Consider the following 26311-nt stretch of genomic DNA (forward strand, 5'->3'; position numbering starts at 1 on the left):
CCTCGAAGCGGTTAGAATATACTGGCAAAGTTTCTTCGGCCATTGGTACGTCGTTCCATCGCAAGGATAAGCATTTCCACGGTACCCAGAAGCTTTTTCTTCCTTGGGTTCCGCCATTCGTCTTCATTTACGCCAAGCAATTCAGCAGGTAAAGAGGTCATACATCAAAACTTTCCTGGTTTACCTGCTGCGCTCTCTAAGAACGGACCTTCTTTCTTTCTCTTTCCCTCTCCCTCTTTCTCCCTGTTCCTTATTGTGTTCTCGAGAGAATCAAAATCCGTTTGTTTAATAGTCCTGGTAGAACATTCAAATTAAAAAAAAAATCTCAGCCAGTTTCTATCCCACTACCTTTCAAAAGTAAAATTCCTGAAACGTAACAAATTACATTTTTGAATCGGATAATTTTAATGAAGAGTCTAGAAACATTCATTTACCATTCATACATTTAAGTTGCATCAAGAACTAAAACTTTTGATGGTTCGTATGTAGCTCGTATCTTTTTTTCGACACGTCGCATTTTTAATTATCGAAATTAAAAGTTGACAGCATTTTTTTATTTACACATTGACGAAACAAGCTAACCAGCCGGGGCGGTGTAAAATATTGTTGCTCCTTCTGGCCGGATAATGAATTTGTAATTCGAGAGGGCAGTGGTTTCATTAAAGGGAAAGAAAAATGAGGCGGCACGTTGCAGGTGCGTTCGTCGAAAGAGAGCTGAACTTACGGGGAACTGCACTTTGCCATGCCGTGGAGTATTGCCATCAGTCGTCTTTTTCAATTTTCAGGTGAACGCAAGTTGCGCTTCTCGCTAAAAACAGCCTCCAACAAAGCGCATATTTTTAAGTAACACGCATTGAAAAACAGAATCAATTCAATTTAACGAAACTTAAACGATCTTGCATCGTTCAAACAATCACGGAGCTTTAAAATTCAATGTCCCGTGAATAGAAGCGAATATCAAAAATTTATTTGAATTTTCGATATTATGTAACGTTGGTTCGTACACGATTCAACGATGATTTAGGAATAATTAATTAACACATTATTAATGCTACATAGATGCAGCAATACAAAATGCTTCATGACAATGTACCGTTTCATAAATATCCATTAATTATTGAGCATTAGAAAAGATCATTAAACGTTACGAATATTGTGCAGAAATTGAAATTCATGCGTCTGCTTTGTTTCGTAAAATTCACGTGAAGCTTTTGTCTTCGTTGTTATTGTTTTCAGCGTATACAAACGTTGAACAGTTAGACGAGAAATATTTAACAGAATAAAAAAGCGTAAATGTAAGAAAGAATTCCGCATTTTTGTCAGGAAGCGCCCGATAAACTCGGAGCTTCCGGCGATATATTCCGCAAAAAGCGCTATATTTAGCGGTGTTTGTTAATTTTTCCAGTGCGTTAATGGGGCTGTGGAATAACAGGGCGCATAATAACCCGCGCTTACCTCCCACGTTTAATACAGGCAATTATTTTCTGAGCTTATCCGGACATCGATACATTTGCAGCGAAGCAATGGCCGATGTATATTTAAGGAAGCTCGAATCGGAACAGCAATCCACGAGACCATACCATTATGTATGTATTCCCAATCAACACGGTGAGCATTGCTTCTCCGTTTCGCGGAAAGAACTCAGTGAACTTGTTTCTCTTTCAAATGTTTAATGCACAGGATGTTCCACTAATGCAAAATGTTCAAATCTTTGTAATTTGAATTATTTCAATTTAATTATGGGAAAATTCACGTAATTATTTAATGTAAGTTGTTTATATAGATAAATATTATAATATTTGTTAGTATTCGTTTAAGTTCAAGGTATTTAGGTGGTAAATATTTTATATGATTTTATAGGAATGTAGCGTATGTTTTCTTTTCGGTGAGAAGGATTCACAGGAATTCGTTCATTCCACAATTCGAGTGATTTCGTAACACAAATTCAGTCCGATTCTGCGTTGACTGGCATAAGTGTCCAATGACTTATGAACAGCAATGTACACTATCGGCAAAAAGTTTGGAATCGCTCGGCAATTCAGTTAATACGAGAAGAAGAAAAATTTCTTCGATACACAAATGTTCATTTTAACCATTGGTTAAGATAAGATAATAATTCACAATTAAAAGAACAAAAATTGGAAAGAAGTTAACGGCAGAGCAGAAAATAAAGAGGCAGTGATACATTTTGATAAAATTAAAATTTTTAAACCTTAAGCTTATCGTCAATATTAACACTTAATAGCGAGAATACTCCAGAATGTAGACATGTAAAAAATTCATTAATTTATTAAACTTTCTGTATATGATAATACATTTCGTTTCCGTCGTATTAAAAAGTCCTATCAATGCTTTTAACGCATATCACCCAATATTCCGTTGTTTTATCTGTGACAAATTACTATTATTACTAAGGAACCATCAACTGCTAACAACGAAATTTCAACTGAAATTTTAAATGAAAATTAAACTGCAATTATTAAGAAACTTTAGACATATTCAGACATAGCAAAACCTACAACAAAAGGAAACAAATTTCATTTAACTTACATCGTTCAGATTGACGATAATTGTCAAGTAATCCCGAAGTTTCGACAAGCAGGGTATAGAACACGGATCGAAGCCAATACCGTCTGCAGCACTTTCGGCGTCGAATTTTTAATTGGCGCGCGCAGTCCGGCCCGTTTAATCTTTTTAACGACATCTCCGAAATCCATTCTGCTAAGTACCTATCTGTGTACGGGAACTCGGCGGAGCTGCAGCAACGGCCAGCGCCCGTGAAATATTGAGGAGTCTGTTGGTGTTAATCCCGAAGACGTTGATTAATCCCCGAAGACTCGTCGATGCAAGTTAAGCCGGAGGCCGGGCCGAAAATACGGGTATCGGGTGTCGGCCGATAAAAACATGAAATACGGAATCAATTTGTCCGGAACACTTAAAACCGGATGGCCCACCAAATAATCGTTGCTTGATGGCATTCGACGTCTGCACTACGATATATTTCGACTATCACGAGATCGTGAATCCTGCTGTTTAATGATACTGCAGCATGGCGACAGTTATTTCACCCAAGCTGAATTGTCTTCATTAATCTTTTTTATTTGAATAAAAATAGAGAGAATATGTGTGCTTCTAAATGAAAAACAGTAATAAATATTGTTTTATAAATCTATAACATAGGAATATGTATAGTTGAGTATAACTTATCATATAAATAATGTGAAAATAGTTACTGTAATTTTTTGTGAAATTTCTATTGCAACATCCTTATTGTATATATATATTGTGTTTTTTTTTTCTAAAAAAATGAGTGACGAAGTTACGAAACGAAAATGCTTATTTAAGCCTTTGCCTTATAACAATATGATTCGTGGCAAAGGGTTTACACAGAATGCAACAAGCATAAATATTACTCGATTTTTCTGAAGAAATGAATTATTCTTCTGTTACGAATTATTATACTTTAGAGCAAACATAAGCATAGAATATCCATAGCATTTTTCTGTCGACATAATTATCAATGACAAAATAATTGTATCAATCGTGGTTGAGAAATAAATCATTGGGCAGCGGGTTGAATTTATTTCCGTGACCTAACCTTCGCGACTCGATCCCGATTTTTCAGAACTACGGAACAAGGAATCCCCAGGGATCCATTATACTAACACCGGCGAAGAAAATTCGCACTTTCAGACCGCATTGAAATGCATTGAACGGGAACAGTCATTAGAGTACCGGTGGCCAATGTATTCAGAGCCATCAGCTAATCCTCCCGACAGTGATTGGTATGTACAGAATCCTCCGGCCGTCTCATTGGTCGTTTCTTCGGCGTCTATTGTACTATAGAAACCGAGAAATTGACCGATGAAACCTCGCCATAACGTCCACGATCCCCTACCCGCGACACGATCGTTCGCGGAAACGCGATTTTCCTCCGCACAAATATAGCGAAACGTCTGTTATTCCCTCTGACAGTGCCATTTATTATTATACCGCGAATGTTCACGCGAATTTGCATTTTTACCGGCGACCATTGCGGTTCGCGACGAACAGCGAAGCAAAATGGAATTTTATTTTCCGCGTTGACAGTTCCGGCGCTTCGAAAACATAGAATGCAAATATGGCAATAATAAATGTATAGATTTCCATCGTGAAACTATAATAAATATATATTTCTTTGTTTTAGGTCAATTTTCATTTGTCCGAATGGAGAATCGTGTGGTAACTGTAGAATAGTCTATCTGTTCGATTAATCGATAGCAAATATTAATTATATTAATTGCACGCGCACACATTTCAGGGGCCGCTGGTTACAACCGGTTTTATGAAATCGTACGCCGCTTAAAGCGTATTTGCTATGGGATGATTAATCCGTCACAGGTGTTTCTGTATTTCCAGGTGCGCGTTAAACGATCCAGTCGAGTTTATTTCTCATTAAGGTGATGTATGGGCTTGGTTAATTAATCTGCCAGATATTTCCAGTTGGAAGATGGTCTTATATAAGACGTGTCATTTTTAAATACACCCTATCCTGTGGAACTTTCAATCTCGATGGCTAACGAACATATTAGCGTCGAAAATATTTATTTCCTTGATCGGAAGCTGTTTAAAATTATTCATGGAGAGGCTTTTAAATTGTTCATTCTTTGAGATCACATGTTGTTTCTTTTTATTCCTGTGATTTAGTAACGTTAAATATTTCATAATTTCAGCTTTATTAGCTGTTTGCGGAGAACTCGTAAAATTCTACAGAAACTGGAAGGAAACGTCAGTGAAGAATATTTAAGTCACTCGTGCCAATTGTTTTAATGGGATTTTCTGTCAACGATTCAGTGTAACCGATACACACAGTTAAGATATGCTCTATTGCTCCAACTCTATTGCTCTGGTGGACTTTACTTTAATGGAACGGTCATCTATATAGCGAGCTACGTAAGACTGCCACAGAAAGAACGAGTGTCCAAGGATGCCAATTTCTTTTCAAGTCTGTTATGCTACTAATTGCTCTGTAAGACGTCGTATGCGTTGCTGTTTACTCTCAACCCTTTACATCTCAGATCATTATTCTTACTTCTAACTACTCTTCTCGTCGGAACACATTTCAGAGCTGTTTAAATATCGTATAAGTGAAGTCTAATAAACATGCTTTTCTATTATTAAAATCAATTAAAATTCAGATTCCGAACATGTGTAGTTCGCAACAGCGTTTGAAAGTATCTTCAGGATCGTGAAGGATTATACTTATACCAGCTGGCATGTCTGAACAGTTTCTAGAGATAAATTAAAACAGCAATTTTTCCGAAGATACAGACGCTTTTTATTATGCATTATTCAAAGTAGTTCCCTTCTGAATAAATACAGAACGATTATACAAATCCTGGAAACATCTGTGATACGCTTTCCTCAAGATAGCGCAAAAACGATGACAAGCTTTGTCCCAAGGAAGTAACAGTAACAGTAAATACAATCTTTGGTTTCGAAATGCGTCATGAAATTTAAACAAAGATATAACCGAATTATTATTAGTTATTCTCAGTTATTGTATATCACTTCAACAACAGAATATCAACATACATTTGCCTTCTTCTACGATATTCAAGGCTTCACATAAATTAACCATTCGAAAGCAATTATCAACATGACAATATAGCAACACGAGACTTTTCCATCTATAATAAAACGTTGCAATAACAACATTTTTCATTTCAACTTTTAATGTTATAATATTCAATATTTCGCTATAGAAATTCCATTTTCTCTGGAAAAAGTTTCGAATTCTTCGAAAAATTCTCGCCAATGAGATGCCACTGAAGGTTTCCAACGGTTTCAAAAACCTCTTCTGTAAAGGGTTTACTTGAGATTCCTAATACTTTACGATCCGCGGCGTGCATTACTCGCTGCGGCGGGGCGGCGCGGGCAGGATCGGTAACGGGGCGAAATTTAAGGTAACGATCTGTAACTTATGAACGGTATTGTACAAGCGGTGCACGTGGAAGCGTCCGTGGCGCATACACGTACACGCGATTACATCGATTAGTAAGAATCACCGTGAAATAGTAGCCGCACACTCAGCCGGCGCATACAGGCGTGCCGAACAATACTGCGGGGTCGTCCATTGTCTGGCAGAGGATGCTGACATAACCAGAAGAGCGGCCGCGTGCGTGTCGTTTTATAGCACGATGCAAATTTCAGGCTTGTCGATATACATCTCTCTCTCCCTCCCCCCTCTCTGTCTATGTCTCTATCTCTATCTATCCATCTATCTGTATATCTGTTTCTGTCTATCGCATTGCTATCTCCTATGTGTGGGCGTCGATCATGTTGAAACTAGTCTGGATCATTGGAAGATTGATCTTTATGTGATTTCAAATTTTTAACACGTTAACTGCCACGGTGGTCACCGATGACCGGAGCATCTGAATCACTTGACAACAATGTTAATTTATCAGGTACCTAATGTCGAATGAGAATGTTAAATAGTGTAAATAACTAGACAATTTGACGTAAGCATTTCGGTACCAAATAATAAATAACCGTTGCTCTTTATTTTTGCTACAAGAGAATAAGTGATACACAAAACTTTGAAGGTTTTCGCGGCAGTCAACGTGTTAAGAACGTAATTGGAAAAATAAAATAACGATAGAAGACAGTTGTTTCTAATAAATACTATAAAGAATACTAGATTTTGTGCATTTTATATTGCCCTTCGTGTCGCGTGCATTCTGTGCAATTTTGCACAGTCAAATTTCTTACAAATAGATCAAGATTCACAGTATAATAGTTAGATTAAGAGGGAAAAGCTTTGAAATCAGCCTTTTTATGAATTATAATACTGTTCCCTATATGTGTTTGCATTTTAGAGTGAATGTAGATTGTTAATCAGATTATAATAGTTTTAAACCGATTTATTGGCCATTGGCAGCATTAAATTAGGTTTTTGTATCCAGATAAAATCGAAATTTTCAAAGGAATGATCTGATTACTTGAATAATAAAGACTGAATAATAAATACATAGTTCCCTTCGGTTCCAGCATTTGAAAGCTGTATAATTTAGCATTTTACGGAGGAAATCTTTAATACATTAAATCTATGAGAAAGATTATCTATTGTAAAATAATCATTAGATCCGGAGCATTATTTCATTAATTGCCACAGGAATTTCGACTGTTTTCTGTAGTAATTTATTTTTCACAATAAACACAAATGGTATTGGGAATAATTATTGTTTGGTGTGACAGTACTCGTGTCATGCTGTTATCTAGTCAGTTACGTTACTAAATATTTCTATTCGATATCAATTATTTTATTGCAATTGTTTTCAAGGAATTTGGACCTTCCGGCCATCGATGACCACCGTAACAATCAACGTGTTAAGATCTTCCACAATTGAAGTATCACATTTTTAATGTACAGGCTGTGCTACAGTAAGTAAATTGTGTATACACTAGGTACCTAAACAAGTAATTCGAAAGCGAATATTTTCAAAACAGCCTTAGAACCATGTCCATGCTACCCGTTCCCTGAGAACGCTCGCAAAGTGTTCGGCTAATGAGCACGACGTGATACGTTTGATCGTCCGCTGCGCGCTATAACGACTCAATTAATTATTCTCAAGTAGCGTTGATCGTCGGCTCCGCGTATTGAAGTGACTTCCAGGGGCACTGTTTTACTCCCATCGTCTATACGTGCCGCTACATTACGATGTCCCAAACTAGATGCGCGCCTTTCTCAATTCTCGCAAGATTCTTACAACGGATTTTCTCCGTCTCGGAACATCAAAACCTTTCGAGATTCTATTCCTTTGATCTCGTAAATAATTTTATGCTATTATTCCTTTATTCGTTCTCGATATTTCGTATTGAAAGCACAATCCACGCGGTACAAAGTATTTTTAATCTTCGGGGTAAATCATGTATGCCAAATTTACTATTTAATCACTTGGCTGAATTATTTTGCAAATAGCCTATTCAATTGAAAGTCACAAATTGAAATTCACGAATAAGTACAATGAATAGAAAAAATATGTATTAATGGTATAAATTCTACGTGGAAAGAGTTCAATACGAGCCGCCAGACTTGTCTGACACGTCGAAAGGAAAAGGTTCCAGGAACAAAACATTTGACTTCCTCAAATATATTCCTATATCACGTGTATTAGCGTGTAACCTTAAGTACAAAATGAAAAAGAAAAGAAGATACACGGAGACCGCAAAGGTTCGAAGCAGGTGTAATTTGTTCTATTAATATTCTTTCGGCGAACTTTTTACGCTATGAAATGTTATGGAATATTCTAGAAGCCGCGTCACGGAACGGCTAAAATGTGTTTAACCGGAACGTTCGGGCGGGAAGCTCCGGAACGGAAACAAAAGAAAAAAGGGGGAAACGGGAAATGCATGATTGCGGAAACGCGGAAACGAGCGGGGGAAAAGGTGAAAAACAAGAGAGGAAAGGGAGAAAAAAATGCACGAATGAGGTGGGCGCGGGTCATGGTCGCCGCGGTTTCGCGCCCCGGGAATTAACGCAACAATAGAGACGAATTAATTGATTAAGTCGTCTTAATTGCAGACCTGGTGGAATTCATCGCGCGGTAGTGGTGCGAGACGCGTGGGCTCAGCTAATTGCGACGCTCTGCGGCAAAAAACAGCAACAGGAGTTCGGTCGTCTTGATCAGCGACGGATGAGATAGGGTACGAGATCGTGTTAACGCTTGAAAAACCGTTCGCGAGATTTTCTTGCATTTATTGTCGTTCTGTAGGCGGTTATCGAATATTCGGAGATGTTCGAATGGGAATTAACGTCGGTTTCTTGATGACGCACGATGATTGTTGATTAACCCTTTTCAATGTGTAGGCTCAACTATGACGATATTTATAGTATGAAATATTTTAGTGAACAGTACTGGAAAAACTACCTTGAGATTATTACGTTTGCTGCACATGCGGGTTTTGTCGTAAGAAAGAGAATGTGAAATTTAATGATAATTATAATAGAAATAAATAAATAGAGAACTATAATATAATATTTGCTTCATTTTCACCGGGTGCACTATAAGAATGACTAAGAGTTGTTGATAGGTTATAAAATCTGAAGTGCTAAGGGTGAATAAATTTAGCGAGGTAATGGATATTTTATTGTTTTTAGTTCTTATCTTGACATCGGGGACTCTTTTGTTTTACGATCATAGAAAAATTAATGCTTGTGTTATGGCTGAATGATATTGATAGTGTTTTAAGAGAAAAGTCTTTTTAAAAAGAAATATTTAATTTGGTGCTTTAAATTATTAGAACGAGATATTTTATTTTAGGTCTCTGGATAATACTGAAAATGTTTGTTCTTTAATTTTTGCCCAGTTCTTATCTTGATTTCACGCGACTGCCATGATTGAAAGAACATTCTTTTCTCGTCGGTAGCTGAATGAGAATGTCTTGGACAATTTAGACGTCGCGATGTTGGCAATTAGTTCCTCCTGCGATTCATGTCGCATTGCGAATGGATAATCGTGTCGGTGGGAAATCTGTCGGCGGTGTTTACTTACACGTGTCGCCACCATCGACCGTGTGATCGCCGGCTCGTGAATGATTCGAGATGACGACAATGCTTCCTTCTTGTTGCTCGAAGAATGTGTACCCCATTAGAGAACGGGAATACACAAATCGCGAGTAGCTTCTATTTTCAGTCTACACGGCGACACTAATTACTTTGTTAACAGAAAAGCACTGCTGTTTTATATAAACGGTGAATTCAAGACCGAATTCGATAACCAAAATTTTGGATGTTAAATAACCAGAATGAGAAACTTAAAAACAAATAGGACTATAAATATTTATATTTTCTATCGATACTGTGAAGGAACTATAAATCAATAGTACAAAAGTTCACCAAACAATTAATAAAACACAAATTTCAATAACATCTAATTACCGAAACAAAAATAATCCAATATTCAGATCAATCTTAATCTTATTAACACTATAATCACGAGCGAGTTGTTAATTTTTCGGTATCAAATCACGGGCTACTTTTATTTGTTACACAGGTGCGTCAGAATTAGATAGAAACTAATTGGACTAATAAATATCGGGACAGATGCTATCTAACAATAACCTGATAAAATACTCAAAAGAGATTAAAATTCCAACAAACAAGAATATTTAAGGAAATATTTAGGATGCGAATTCCACATTGCCCGCGGTTGGACGTAACATTTAAGCAATACCCAGCAAATGATGGCGACATCTCCGAAACAACAAGGTATATCTCAAATCAAGCCATCCGTATTCAACGAAATTAAGATTATCTTCAAACGTGATCTGTGACGAAAAGCTGCTCCGCGGGAAAGAATGAGAGCAACTCGACTGTATGCAGGCTGAATAATATCGTTAAAGTTGCTTCCGCCGCGGATTTATGGTTCCGCGACTGTTGGAGGCTGGAATTTCGGGTTTAACGGGCCGGCCACGGGTCTGGCGGCCATGTTTACGCGGCCCGGTTGCAGAGCGGGCAGCGCGCGCTCCGATATACTCCGAGTTTTACAGAGGATTTACGAGGAACAACGGCCGCAAGTTTGTCGCCACTACATCTTCAGGCTCGCGGGTTTACGATTCCGTGCTTTACGACGAAAACCAGCGCAACGGCCACTCGCGAGATTGAGATTTCCGCCCGTTGTAATTAACGAGATCCACCCCGGGGGGATATTGCTTCCTAGTCATTCTCCCGGCGGCGAGTAAAAAAGTGACGTCTGGCGAAAAAACGAAACGGGAACAAGTTTGATAAAGGTTAAATATCCTTTGATCTCGCCCGATTCGAGATTTATTTTCGCGTCGATTAGCGGCTGAAGCGCTGGCAGGCTCGCTTCGTTAATCGGCGGCAGGTTTTTTTACGCGATCTTTTACGATCGTTCTCGTAGAATATAGATTGCGCAGTAATGCACGCACGTGACTCGCTCCACGGATTAAACGGAACTGAGGCGAAATGAAAAATCCTGGAGGAAACTGTTGCGCAATCGTTCGGCGATTGACGGATTGCGCGATTGTTACGTGAATTCGCGACTTTAAACGCGAATTTTCGAGAAGAGAACGAAAAGAAGAGTCAGAAGACGGTTGTTGAAATTCGGTTTTGTATATGTAGAACGTGAAACGTCCTGCGACGAAAGCGATGACCCGCCTCCGTCAAAAGGATCTGCCGATTAGTCGCAATGGAGTACGTATTTCTTTTAATTGATCAGCTGATCAATTAGAAACACCGGATTGGTGATCATCCATCCGTAATTCCGAGCAAGGTATGCATAAATACGATACACTGATCCTTGCTAACTAGTATCAGTGAGTCCTCAAACCCCCCGATGATACCGGCTACAATGCTAGCGAAACGTCAGGAAACAATTCCTAATGGACATGACTTACACCCGGAAATTTTGAACACTTCTCACAGTATTCCTGGCCGTGAAAGCCTCAAATAAATTGAATGTATACCTACATACATTGTAGTGCTTTAGTTTCTTACAACCCCAATTCACGTTGAAACATGCGGCGATGCAGGCATGGCTACAAGCGATGGATTTGAGCCTTTTCCATTTTTTGTTTGAGTGCAACATGTGTTATAAAAGCCTGAGAGACTCAAACCTTGTGTAGGAACCTTAAACGATGATGCCAGTATGTTTAAGGAAAGTATGACTACAGGCAAGATGATCTCGAGTAGCTGGAGAGGTGTGAAAGAAGAATATTTATCGGTTAGTAAAGCGTATACTTGACTGCGAGAGTTTTAGCTATAGATGCAAGGGACAGGATACAAGTGAGAAGGGATGTATGCGAAAAAAAGGAAAGAGCAATCGAGGATGAATGATAAACGTGCGTGAAAGTTCAACGGTAGAGTTAGTCGAATACAATCTGCACAACAGTCTACGAGAGTCTAAAGCGAACGAGCCTCAAATGTAAATCTTCAGCGAGTATCGAAGAATGCACATACATGTTTATCTTTTTAATATTTTGATCTTTTTAATAAACTTTTTATTAAACGCTAAAAGCACCGCTATAGTACCCCAATTCTACATACAAATTGATTCCATGTCGTAGACATGTAAACCACGAATCTCGAAGGGTCTCCGTTTCAGCGTAGCCGCGTTCATCTATTTTAATTCGAACTTCAAATTTCACGGAAATCTTTGCCCGCGGGATTCTACGTGTCGGGAAACTTCAATGAACGCATAAACGTCCGCAAACCGTCGATAAATTTTGGTTTTCCGGAGGCGCCAGGATTCCGGGCCACGTGAAACTTTGATTGTAGCCAACCGAGCTTGAACTTGCCCCATCGATCGCCGGCGTTATCCGAGTTAAGGTAAATTACTTTGAATTTTGATAAGATGTCGAGTTCGGTTCCGCGGAATCAGCGTCAAAATCACGTTCGGAACGGGCGGGTTCAAGTTCTCGAGCGATTACCACCCTCGACGGCCTCTCACCCCCTTCTTCTTGGTCCACCGGAAGCGAACGGGTCCATCGGGGGAAGCCTGTTAATCTTGAACTAATAAAATATTTCAGCCGCCCTCCTGCTCCTTATAGCTAAACCGGGCGGCCATGGCCCAGTAAAGAGCGAATCGTGCGCAGGGTCGCGCCGCCATCCACCACCAACACCGACACCTTTCTCGCCAGGGGTATAACCTGCCGCCTCTCGATGTTGCCTCGCGCGACAACCTCTCGCGAGATTACCTGTGGCGAGCACCGTGTTCGATTGACTTGGAAATGTTGATCGGAAGCGGCGACCGACCTTCTCTTTCCGTGTTCCTTGTGTATACAAGGTTATTCTGATTATTTGTTATTATTATTATTATACTTTTAATACAGTTTCCGAGATTTTAATTACCCAAGGGAAATATTACTTGTACACTAAGTGAAAACTAAGACTTTGTTATAGTGAAGGAGGGTTATCTGACTAGCTAGATATTAATTGCACACTTAATCCCGGGTGGGAAGTATACTTCGCGGTTAATGTCGTTGATCATTCTTTGTCGAAATCTGCTTCTGCTGCTTTATTGTAGTTTTTATTGTTGTTGTTATTAACACCGATTTAAGGGGATGTTTCAATTCGGGAACGTCGATTTTCAAGATTTGCTAAATATAAAATTGCTTTTTTAATTGTCCAGCTGGAGAATTTAAAAAGCTATTCGATTGGCGAATACTGGTCTATGACGCAAACGCGGGTATATACGCTACACATACAGCGTTGGCCTGAACGCACTTCAGTTTCAGATAACCGTAAATTTAAAATTGTTAGGTTTTTATGAACTAAGGGTTTTATTATTTTGTATGCTTATTCGTGTTCAAAGGTGATGCAGTGTAAACTGTATGCACCAACGATTGCTTTCGTGTAATATAGATTATTCGTGATGTAACTGTTACTTAGGGTGAGAAAAGCGACCGATTCACTAACTTTGTTGAGGATATATTAGGTATTTTGCGATTCAACCTCCAGAGTATCCGGAGCAGTATAGATATGTCAGAATATTCGCTAAAAGAATGTTAATAACAGTACAATGTTAATGTCAAGCTTTGATACTTAAAATACTTAAATACTTTTAGAAGCTCTAAAAATTCTCATCGCCGAGATGTCAGTATCAAACCATCTAAATGTTTTGACGTTTAACGAGGAAGGATATGCGTTGTCAAGAAGATCGACGGATCATAAAGACGGATCATTCAGAAATAGCACCCACCGGATGTCCGAGTCATTGAAAAATAAGCAACACGATTGACGAAATCAGCCGGGATTACGTCAAGGTTCGCGATCGAGACGTTTTCGGGCTAGCTGGAGGCTGACTGGAGGATCGATAGCGTCTCCGAGCATCGGGGCTCACTCGATTCAACTAAATTAAGCGCACTGTGTCGACACTATACATAAATAGCCGGCGTGTAACCCGCTCGCTGGGAGGCTCGCCACACTACGGACAACAGGCACGTCGATTGCAATTTCAAATTTATGCTAAGGGAGCCGCGACGCTCCCGTGAAAGGTTATGCATGTCCGATGCGCGATACGTCGCCCTCCGGTCCCCTCGGGAGTTTTCTGCACCACCATTTATTTCCGGCCGCGTTTGTTCATCGACGGTTTATCCAATTACAGGGAATTCTTGAAAAAGTTCATGACGATCCTTGGACAGATGTTCAAACAAACATTCAAACTTTTGAAGTATATTTTTAGGTATATTTTGACGATTCATTCAACTGCAGTGAAGTATCGTAAAAATTTGTGATGAGATTCTTGAATAAATATTTAATACTAAAACTACCAGATGGGTCAAATTACCCATGCCCGATGTCTTCTTTTTGCAATTATTAGAAAGGTAACAAATGTATCTCTGAGAAGTTATTAAAGAAATTCATTTAGCACTACGCAAATTGAATTGTAAATCAATTAAAGTCTGAACAGATGTACTCTTGGAGTTTCTATAGCGAAATTTTAAATGTCAATTGAGAAGTGTTCGGTAGTTTTAGTGTTATATAAACTCAAAATTCAAAATTTTAAATAAAATGAGTTCAAAATTCCGAGGCACAACCAATCTTTTGCAATCACTTTCATCGAAATTCTCCTGTTTTCAAGAATACTCGGCAAAAAATTGCACTGTACGCAACCACTTGAAATTAACAAGGAATTTAATATCCCCAAAATACTAGTGAACGTATTCGAGTGAAAACTTCGCTCTGTTTCAAGGATAAATAAACGCGACATCGATCGTTCGTTGAAATGTTCTTGGGTGTTAGCATTTGTGACTTCGAGGCACAAGAAATTTTATTCGTTGAAAATGGCTGCGACATGATAATTCGACTGAGCGAATTTCGCGATGAACCGAAACGAAATCGATGAGATTTATTCAAAAATCGACTGATTGAAAGTGTAGAAAAGTATTCGTTGCTGCGAATTTTGTTTCGATCGTCTTCAAAATCGGATTCACGAAAATCCGTTTGGTACACGTGCACTCCATTAGGTCGACGCGGGGTGAAATAAAATCGACTCCGCATTTTCTGAAAGTTTACACTGTAATTCTGAGAAGCTTCTGTGTGCGATCGACACGCTAATCTCGAAATAAAATTGAACACCTTGAATCGCCGTGATCGTTGTGTTGCAACCGACTTCACAACTGATCTCCTCCGAATTGAGAAGCAGACGGGGTCGCGCTAGAACGAGGCAGTTCGAGGCAGTTTTCGACGTTGTCGCAGCACGGACTTTCCTATTCACGATCGTTTGAATCTCCAATCATTTTGAATTCACAGCCGAAACTGCGCTAAATTTTTGGAAATGCGGAAAACCAGTTGCACAGGGCAACTCTGAAATTATGGTTCATAACTTATTTACGGTTTTGGTATAGGATAGATCGCAGTGAATTGGATCGCCTACTGTTTCACAACGAAAAAATAAAAATACTAATGTATTATACATAATCTCAACAGAGATTGAAAATACTTAAATAAAAAAGAGATAAATAAAAATTCTGAAGCATTACAGATAAAACGTGAACCAGGGTTTTCGAATTTCTCTTTTGCAAATGGGAAATAAGAAATGAAAGATATAATTTAAAATGGAAGAAATATAGACTGGATTCTTATTTTAATCCGATTTATCTTGTAATCTAATTTTCTTCGACCTATTCTAATTGTCAATCCAATACATATAATAAACTAACTCATTGTTTTTATTTAAATGATATACGGACTTCTTTATACTTTAATTTATTTGAAAATATTAACAATACTTGATTTCTCGGTGTGGTTGCAGTATCCTGATTTCACTGGTCTTGAATGTATCGTTTTAAAAATGGAGACAAGTGAAAACCGTGTCTAGTGGTCGATCTCCTTTCATCTGAAGTGCTTAATAAGATCGGTAAACGTTCTGTCGAGAGATTCTGGAACGGAAGTCGCTGACTCGGTCCCGGAAGTAATCCCACAACGTTTCAAGTTTGCGTGGCCATTAAAGTCGGATCAGCCGAGTTTACGCGATCGATCGCCATTCTTGTCGTTGGGTTCATTGATACCATCGCGTTATCTTTCTTTATTCTATTCGTTTTACCCAGAAGATTATCGTCGCCGAATCTTTCTGGTTACGATCGTCGCGGGAAGTGTTTGTGCGCTATTAACCCATTGCACTCGACTGTGTTCTTGAAGGAGACCATAGGAACTGCACGAATTCTTAGTGGATTAATAATGAATAATAGATTGAACTTTTATTTGAAGGATCATTTAAATGGAACAATTATTTTGAACAATATAGTATTCCATTTGAAATGAAACTTTCAACGAAATACGATATGTTATAAATAAGTAAGTTTAAGTTACTGAATGATATAAAATAGACATTTTGGTTGCCTAAACGAAACCTGACTTAAATAAGAAGAATAAATTTATGTTTTATTCAGTCCTCTATTTAACGATCTCAAATTGAAATTGAAATTCCTCGAACTCTAAATTGAAATGGGATCACAGAAATATTCGAAAACTGTGAACATTAATATTCATTTCTATCTATTCTTTAGTCATTAATGCATAACAGAACGGAACAAATTCCCGCGACTCCCAAGAAAACGAGATAACATTTTTATATATAATTGATTCCCGTCTGGTGGTCGCGAGAATGAATTCAGTTGCCTCGTAGGTTCACCGGCGTGCATAAAACTCCATTTTTCATTTCATTCGAAGCATCGAATAAATGTTAATCCGCTGAACTTTTTCTCGTTACCCGTTTGTTCGTGTATTCGAACCTTTTTTCCCTCTTTCGTTCGAGAAATTTCTACGGGTATGATTTTTCTTCCGCGCGGCTGAACGCTGTATCGCTGGTTTGATTAACGAGCGATCGTTCCCGGCGATCGAGTATTGTCTATTCCAGGGGCAATTAATATATTCTCACGCAACACTTTCAATATTTTAATGCGGATGCTTCCGGGGAATCGACAGCAACTTTTAAATTGATGGCGCGGGGTGGCGCGAGGCGGCCGCGTTAATTGACGTTGATCGATGACGAAACGGTCCGCCGGAGTATCTCGATTTCACGTGTAATTAATATTTCTGTGTCCCACGGAAAAGACCGATCGCCCGTTCATTGATTTTCCGTTAATGGTTTCTCGATTTTTTCGCGCATTGTTATTGTAATTTATTGGCATAAACGCGATTGCTCGTTCGAAACTGTTCTCGTTAATATTAATCGACGAAAGTGAATACGACCGGCATCTCCATGGAAATATAGACTCGAATTCATGAAACTTTCTCATAACTGGAAATTTCAAATGATCGAAGAGAAAAAGAAACGTGTTTCTTGTTTTCCGACGCAGCATTGGTTACGCGAGAAACGAAATTCTAATTAAGAAATGAAGCATTTCACTGCATGCAAACGAAAGTTATCTAAATGACTAATTAGTCGAATAAATGTCAAGAGTAAAGCCGGGAGGCGAAAATTGGGGTCAAATCATTTGCGCAACTACTCCAACAATCAAGTGGCCAAGAGAATGATGAATAATAAATGGATCCTGAATGATGTTTTAAATAGTTTCTGTAACGGCGAATGTTTGCCTTTGTACCTAAGCGGTTGCGCGAGGAAAAATTATTTGTCATAAAACTGTTTCGACGCGGGGAAAATAAACTTTGATTCGTGTGACCGTTTAATGTGGAACTTTTACGATTTCGCGTGACTCTTGCCGTAATCCGTTTAACAATTATTGGGGAAAGTGCGTTCGGCTATTCTTAGTTTAATTGTTCTTAGTAGGATCATTTTAGCCCGAAGAAATTAATTGATTACCAGACCCTGAACTTTTATGCAGTAATGATTCATAACGATTTTCATGGCACAGTTTCACTGAAATTTAATCAACCTTCGCTAGGTTCAATGGTTCTTCATCTAACAAAATCACTTCTACACAAGTTTAAGAAACAGTGCTGTACTTTAATTATCATTTAATTTCTTATTTAACTCTGGTTTCACTCAATTTCTTCAGTTCTCTACATTTTTTCTTTTTGGACTCTTAATGAGTTGAAAATAAATGAACAACATTCTTAAATTCTTATAAACGTTTCTCTATTTCATATCCTAAGCACTCTTATTTTTCATAATTGCATAAAATCCACCGTCTACAAATTCTACAGTACCTATTCCAAATTCCTCCTTTTCCCAACAAACTCTCTCCATTTTTCAAACATAGCTGTTGTCAACCAACATACCAACAATAGAACAATCATCGTAGCACCACACGAACACACGATCAGCCTTGTCATCGGCCAATTAGAACACTATTTACGCGGTAGTTTTCATACGGGATCTTAGTTTACACGATCTGAATTTAATAACAACGAATAAAAGATACTTTCGCTTCCCGAAATGTCTTTAATATTACTTCTTTTGTTTAACTATGTGAAATAAATATGCATTCATACAACTTATACCAGCTTTTCTTTCCAATATTTTGCTTTCTTTTGTACCAACACACTCTGTTTACGCGATTCTCATTCGTGTAAAGGGAATCCACATGGCACGGATTTTCGCGGAAATCGAGGGTCAAGTGTAAAGACACGCGTGTCTCGAATGTCCAGGTGGAACAAAGGGCAGAGCAGGTTGGCTAAGATTAGTCTGGTTCCTCTGGTCCAAGTACAAACTGTTATTATCGAAGTGCGCAACAATAGGGCCGAGAAAGTGTAGCGTTGCTTGTTCCCTAACTGCACGGCCATTCCGACCCTCGCGGGCTATCGAGTTTTATTCGCCGATTAATTAGGGAAAAACGTTCGCCGGGGAACGGCGCCGTTTCGTTAATGTCCACCTGTTCCGGGAGTATCGCAGTTGTTCGCGTTCCAGACCCCGGCTCGGAATTATAATCGCTGCGAAATTGTTTTCTCCCCGCCGCGAGTAACGAATGGACGCCAGGCTACCGCCGTTTCTAGAATTCTATTTCTCCACGGATTGATACCTACGTTCCGACTTTGAATAACGACAAATGAAAATGTTAGATTATAGAAAATAATAAATGATTGAACCCTAATGATAGTAGTCGGTAGGCTCGTTTACAAATTGATTTACATATGGAGTTGAACATGTTTGTTTCGCTGTAAAATCACTTCGCTTAATCTCCTGCATAACTTTATTTCAGCTTCCAAATTATCTTACTTAGTTTTTACCTAGGTTTTCTAAAAAAATATAGCTTTCTGTTTTATTTTATCAATCATCGAATGAAACGATGCAACAATGCAAAAGTATTCATTGTACAAAACTGTACTGGACTGTCGAAAGTTAAATTTAATGAAGTTTCATCTATCTAAAAAATTGAAGTTGGAATAATAAAAAGTTGTATAATAGTAATAAAGATACTTTTATCGTATGATCAGAATGAATGGAATAGAAGTTCGTCTAGTTGATTATATATCTTTTTTTGCATTGTGCTTCCTCTTTCGAATATCTGTTACCCGGAAACAAGATTACGAATACCGAAACCAAGGAAGAGAGTTCCTTTCTGTCGATCGTTCGGACGTTCAACGATTCTTCGTCGACGTGCGTCGACTTCAATCAGCGTCGTCACGTGGCCCGGCCATTACGTAACCTGGCCTGACCGTGCTACATACCGGCGGTTCGCGTTAGCGGTAGGAAACCATTGTTTAAATTTGCAAACTACCTAATGATAGGACAGAGCCGAACAAGGCCTCTGCAATTTTCAACTGCCAGCCGCAGTTTCCGATCACATCTGCTAAGTTTAGAACGGCAGGAGAGTGTCATCGCACTTCGAGCAGGGACGGGAGTCCAGGTGCTCTAGGTGCTGGTCCTGGATCATAAAATTTCATCCCACTGTCGAACTACTAGTCGTAGCCAGCAAATGATCTGCTATTGTCAGTTAAAAGCTTGTCTTTGAAAAAAAAACGTATAGACACCGTACTATTCCACTGTGAATGATATTCAATTTTATTCTTCAACAGCGACCGCCATTTTTGCGCAAGAAAAGCGCGGGAAAACGACCAACATACGAATTTCAAGTAATTCATATATTTTTTTAACGAAATGACAATGGCTAAAGTCTCTTAAACGATTGAAATTCTATCAGATTAAACTTCTTTCGACATAGTCTTTGACTTAAGTTAATAGAGTAATTAAGTTGTCTCCTGACCGTTTATCTACTATCTTGAACGATTATCAAAGATGCCTTCGGAAGGTAAGTAATCATTTCTAATAAGCTATAAATCAAAATACAGAATGAACGCTCATCGAATCATTCATACAATCAAAACAATTTTTAATAAAACCGAAACTCAAGAGTCAAAATACTTTACAACAATTGCTCTCTTAACCACCTTTCCTCTCACGAATCCAATAAAACTCAGTGTGTCCACCAAGAAAATTCATTTTAAACTCAATCAAAGCGTTAATGCGTATCGAACATCGGGCAAGCGGGAAAAATATCATCGTGGTTTAACGTGAAATGAAATAAAATCGAGGCATCGAATAAAATTAAAGTGAAGCGATACGATTCACGAGGAGAGACTGAAATAGACGGGAGCAGGGCCTGTGTATGCGTTCGACGCAGAATTGCATAACCAGGTCGGGAATGATAGAATAGCCACGAGACGTCTTAATTGACCCGGGGGAATGCGTGAATATGAACTGCACGAGATACGATACGCGTTGTCTTGCACCGAACCGCGCGCCAACCGTCTCGCGACGCCGTGTAGCACGCCGGGACGTCAAATTACGTCGCGCCATCTTGACGCCTAATCCCCTCCCTCTGTCCTCGTGAACTTCTCGAATCTTCCTCCCTTCCCAATTTTCGAAAAGAACGCGTCAGCTGGACGCCAGAAAACGGCAACTTAGTCACTGCAGCGAGTTTTTGATTATTCCTTGGTCCTTGAGTGGCGAACACGTCTCGAATACTGTTGGAACTTTTATAGATCACTGGTAAACACGTTTCCATAGTGACGTAGTTCTATTTATTAGTCTCTCGTTATAGAATATAATTTGATAACCTTTAATAGCAGGGTTAAGGCTTTCCTTTCTTTAACATAGAATTGCTTTGTCAGTCATTATGCGAGGATTTCCAAAATCTTCTTTACATTCAGTTTTCCATTAAAATTAAATTCGACTTTCTAATTCCTCGTAAACCTACAATGTGGGTATAATGTAATAACAGTACCATTGAAATGAATATATTACTAAACACTTGTTAGAAACCGATAGTATCTAGTAATACAGTACGATAAAACGTGCTCATTCAATTAAATTTGATCGAAACGATTTCCTTCTCAGGTATTAAATCAAGAATACATTTCCCAATCTCTCCTTAATTATTTTGTTATTCAACCTTTGCGTACGTTCCGTTTCTCCAAGCTAACTTCGACGATTCGCTGGTACAATTTACTTGCTGAAACACACACTCGAACCGATTCCCCATCGAAGAAGGTCATCGCGTTATCGAACGCTTATCTGCGAACATCCTGACCAACTGCAGCCTCAATAAACGACCCGGCTTGAATCTCTATGGCGGCGGCGTGGCCGAATATTTCCGTCTACCGCGGAAAGCATTCCGATAAGGCCTCGATCTTGAAGAATGTTAGGCATCGCGTTCAACTTCGCCGAGGAAAAAGAAAGAGGGGTGGGAACGAAAACGGCAGGTCGAGCGGAAACGCGCACGAAAATGCTTCGAGAGGTGCACGGGGCTTCGACGAGAGGAACGAAAAAAAGGCCGCGGTGGAAAAATGTTTTTTTTTCGAGGGGGAAAAAATTCCTCGTTGTATTTCTGTTCACGTATCGACGCGAACCGGCCGCTGCGGCCGCGATTTGCGAGCAATTTCGTGGTCGATACGTTAGCCGAAACACAAAAGGATGTGACAGGTGAGTGCGAGTCGCGGTGATCGAACTACGCTACATGCGGCAACGTTACCGCGCGTCCAAGTGTTGGACAATTGGAACGGCGCGGATAAGAAGATAGAATATATCGTTTGCGGAGCACGTCCTTTTCTTTGTGCGTTATTCTACTTTTTTCGGTGGTGTTTGGACGTGTGCTTTAGGATGTAGAGAAGGTTGGGAGTTGTAGGATATTTTGCTGTGGACGAGACGTGCATTTTGGCGGAACAAAGTTGGAGAAAGAAATGAAATGTGAATTGTAGATCTTTGATTGTTTCTATAATGTAAACTCTTGTATTGTAATATTATCTGGCCCAGAAACATTCTAAACTTAGTTATAATAGTGATTAAAGTGGTTAAGAAAGTTCCAAATCGAAAGTCACAGATATAGTATAAATATTATTCGCCTAATGAAAGTCTCAACAAAGTGTTTACTATGTTTCCGCGAACAATATTTAATGTTTGAAGTGAATATAGCTTTAGTTATTGGATTTCTTCTTATATTTATTATCAGAGCTACTGAGTATTTAATGTGAGTGATATATAATACTGATGAAAGTTGTGACAATAGAATTTTATAAAGTTCTTCTGGCATTTATTATCGTGTACAAGTGAGACTATTAATTTTCAACATAGCCTCGGATACTTAATACTTTCAAGCTATTGAGAATCGCAAAATGAATCCACTAGAATTATCTTAAATGGAACGTAGTTTTACCGTTAATCAAGCTCTAGCGTTAATTTAAAATTACCTCAGATATTCAACACTTTCAAGATATTGAGAATTTCAAATTAATTCACTAGAATTATCTTGAATGAAACGTAGTTGTAGCATTAATCAAATTCCAGCGTTAATTCGAATAACCTCAAATACTTAAAACTTTTAAAATATTAAAAATTTCAAAATGAATCCGCTGGAATCATCGTGACTCAAACGTAGTTCTAGAGTTAATCAGAATTCTACATTTCGGCAGGCGTTCATCCGTTGAAAATGAGATGGGGGCGGCTATGAACGCGACGGTCGCTGAAAATCAGCGGAGAGAATGATCGATGCACGCGCAGAGAGACACGAGTTACACGCGCGACACGTGCGATCCACGAAGCAACGTGCCCGCAGTGACACAGTAGCCTGTCTCGCTTAATCGGATGATTATTCTGAGATCATTCTTACAGCTGATGCCGGTCGGCACGATTCTAACTGCCATTATACCAAGCACACCGCTCAATCTACCTTCTCTTCCTCCTTCTTTGTCCTCACTGTCCAGATTGTTCTCCCCCGCCGTGCCAAGGGCCCCATTGTGACCGGGCAATTCGGTTTCTTCAGGTTTTCGTTGTGATGCAATTGATTCGAAAACGAACGGACGAACTTATTCGGAAATAGTTGCCCGTCAATTTATACAATGCACATTATCTACTCTTATGAATCATCGTTCATTGAGTTTGTCCTTCATTCTATCTCACTTATCCGTTGTATTAATATTCCTTTAATGAGTTCGGTTTTAAAAATTGAATTTAATTAAGAGAAAAAAACTTGTGCCCAATTTGGTTTTAATTCCTTTGGAACGGTGACCGCTGCTCGTTTCATTTATGTGTTATTATAATGAAGATATAATTAAAAGCAAATATTCACTTTCGAAGGAAAACCTGAACAGTGTACGTACTTCGTTCACGATGTTTAACAGGAACGCCAAACAATTTTCGGGCTAATTTTCAAATAAAATATCGGACATCGAAATATTTGCAGTGCTCCACTTTGCATCGACAAATAGTTACGTTTGTAACAATCTTATATATATTATAAGGATATATATTAAAAGGAAATCGTTGATAACAATGGAGCCCAAATTATTATTAAAATAATAGCATAATTCTCTTCGATTAATGGACAATACTGCATTGAATCTTGACAATGAACTAGTGAAATCTGAATTTATATTCATTGGTGTGTACACAGAAATTCTAATGGCTTGGCAAACAAATTATCTCACCGTTCGAAATTATGAAATGGCGACTCGTTCCGTAGAGAGCAATCTCGAAAATGGCTTGAATTATTGCTGAAATATTCAAGTTTCGCCTGGGCTCTGAAACCTACTGGCGGAATGCTTGTTTTTCGAGCCGGGAGCCCCGATTACCGATTAAAATTGCATTCCGAACGTTTTCCATCGGAAGAAAGGAAGATGGCGGGCCCGTTCTTTGGACGCCGTCCAATCGGCCGGGTTCAATGGAATCATTGCGGCGCAGCGATGAAATGTTTAATTAATGAGGCCCGATCGATCCCGCAATTTGGCTTTATAATTCTGTTTCTTCCGAGTCGGATTAATGTTTTACATCGTCCGCGGCCATCCAGCCTCGGTCATTTATGAATAAACCAGACGTTATGCAAATCGCGTCTGATATGATGAATGAAATATGCCCGAAACGATGTATCTATATACAGGGGAGCCCGAAAATGGCGGCAAAATTTGTACGAGCCGGCCATTGAATTATTCATCGCGAAACGAAATTCTGCAGGATCGATTCAAGTTCGAATTTTTTCGAACGTACCACTGACACACATCCAATCGTTTTTCGAAACAGTTGTTACATCAATGAATTCTAGACACTGACATATATTCTATAAATTTTTCTCTGTTTTATTGCTTTTAATTTAATTACTTTAGTTTCATTTAAATTTTGTAAAATTCAGTTTTCTTAATTCATTATGTTCTTAGATTTAGATTTCTATTTCAATCAATTTAGTGTATATTCTTTGACTTGCTTTTTAATTAAATATTTATTAATGAAAGCCTACTTTCTGTTTTTCTTTTATTTTTTGATGGAAAAATGAAATGTCTTGAAAGGATAGAGAAACTTTAAGAGAATGTTTAAGAGTTGAACTGTATCGTTTTTTAGTATCGGAAGAAATTGATGAACTTTGAAGAGAGGTATGAGGCAACCGTTTCCGCGAACGGAGGACGAAAAAGGAGCTTTTTTTCGTTGAGAAGCATTATAATCGCGACGCTGAAAATATTACGCCGCGGGCCACGGAAGTTCTTTGCCGGGATGAAAGGAGGCAGCAAGTCTTTCCTTTCATCCCATTGTCGCTGGACGAAAGTATATATTTGCTGGTCGAGGAAGCCGAAAGACGCTTTCGACGAGCCAGGTGAATTTATTTCGTCTTCGCTCGCGAGCCATTAGCGGAATTAAAACACGTCACGCAGGATCCGAAACTAAAATTTTTCGGAAATTTTCGAAACTTTTCAGCCTGCTACCAAACATATAAATTATCTAGTAGACATTTTTAATTGGAAGATGGAAAGGAAACGAAATTTTGATAAAAATGTATTAAAATCGAATTAACTTGAACTTCCCTAGATTCGTATTTTTTAACTGACGTGGCAACAAACATGAATTTTCGGAAAATTTCTTCAAAATCAATTAAACTTGGATTTCAGTCATTATCGCTTTCTACTAACATACATTTTAATCAATGTTCTTCGAAATTAGCATAAATTCGATATTTATCTTTTTGTACCGATAACGAATATGAATTTTGATGAACTTCTAAGAATTATCCGAAATCCTACGAATATAATTGAAATTATAGATGGAAGATAAGCCAAGGCGAATGTTGCATATGCCTGTTACGCTAAGTAAAGGAATGTTCAAAATATTGACTGTATTATGTAATTTATATGACCAAGATGAGTCACTCGGTTGGGATAGGTTACGTTTCTTGTTTGGTCAGAGTACAGAGGAAGATGCACGGGAGAAAGTTGAATGGAACACGAAGGCCAGTCTTGCAGCGGTTTCACTTTCTAGCAGGTGCAACGATGTCCTTACGATTATCATCATTTTCAATGTTCATCGCGAAAGAAACACAAATGAAAAACGTGTTTCAGTTTCAGTTTATTCGTTCTAATAATTTTCCAACAATCGCGAACAAATATTTTTCAAAAGTCCCGACAGAAAAACGCTGAAACCGAAATAAACGAGAACACATCGATGCATGTGAATGTTTTAGCATCGACATTGGTACAGTTCGATATGAATGAATTTACTAGACCGCAATGCAGAACGAACTAATTTATGGCACCATAAACTGCCTATTGTTTCCGTTTTTATGTCCCATAGTGACGACTCTGTTCGAGCGTGAAGAAACGCTTGTAGAAATATTGAACAGTTTGCTCGAGGAACAAGCACACCACACCGGAAGTTGCGGGGCTCGAGTTCAACCGGTGAAGCATTATAGCCCTCGAGTACACGGCGTAAACAGCGGCGGCTCTAACTCGGTCGAAGAAAGTGCTCCGCTCCCCAAATCGTTTCTCACGGAAGAGCGTTTGACTCATCTTCTTAGCCAGCGGTTAGAATTAACGAGGAGGTCAACGGCAGGGCCGCGTCAAGATTTTCGTGAGCCCCGGTCATTTGAATGCTTAGAATTTAGCAGAACCACCCTATTAACCTCTATGAACCCTGTCTTGTGGGATTTC

At 38.8% G+C, this 26311-nt stretch overlaps 1 protein-coding gene across 10 annotated transcripts in view; it reads right to left on the reverse strand.

Moving 5' to 3' along the window:
* The window catches only part of Ih (hyperpolarization activated cyclic nucleotide gated potassium channel Ih), a 204498-nt gene that overhangs the window by 49088 nt on the left and 129099 nt on the right, over positions 1-26311 (reverse strand). The gene's annotated exons all lie outside the window — the stretch shown is intronic.

Source organism: Nomia melanderi, chromosome 1 (assembly GCF_051020985.1).
Source record: "Nomia melanderi isolate GNS246 chromosome 1, iyNomMela1, whole genome shotgun sequence".
Classification (NCBI taxonomy): domain Eukaryota; kingdom Metazoa; phylum Arthropoda; class Insecta; order Hymenoptera; family Halictidae; genus Nomia; species Nomia melanderi.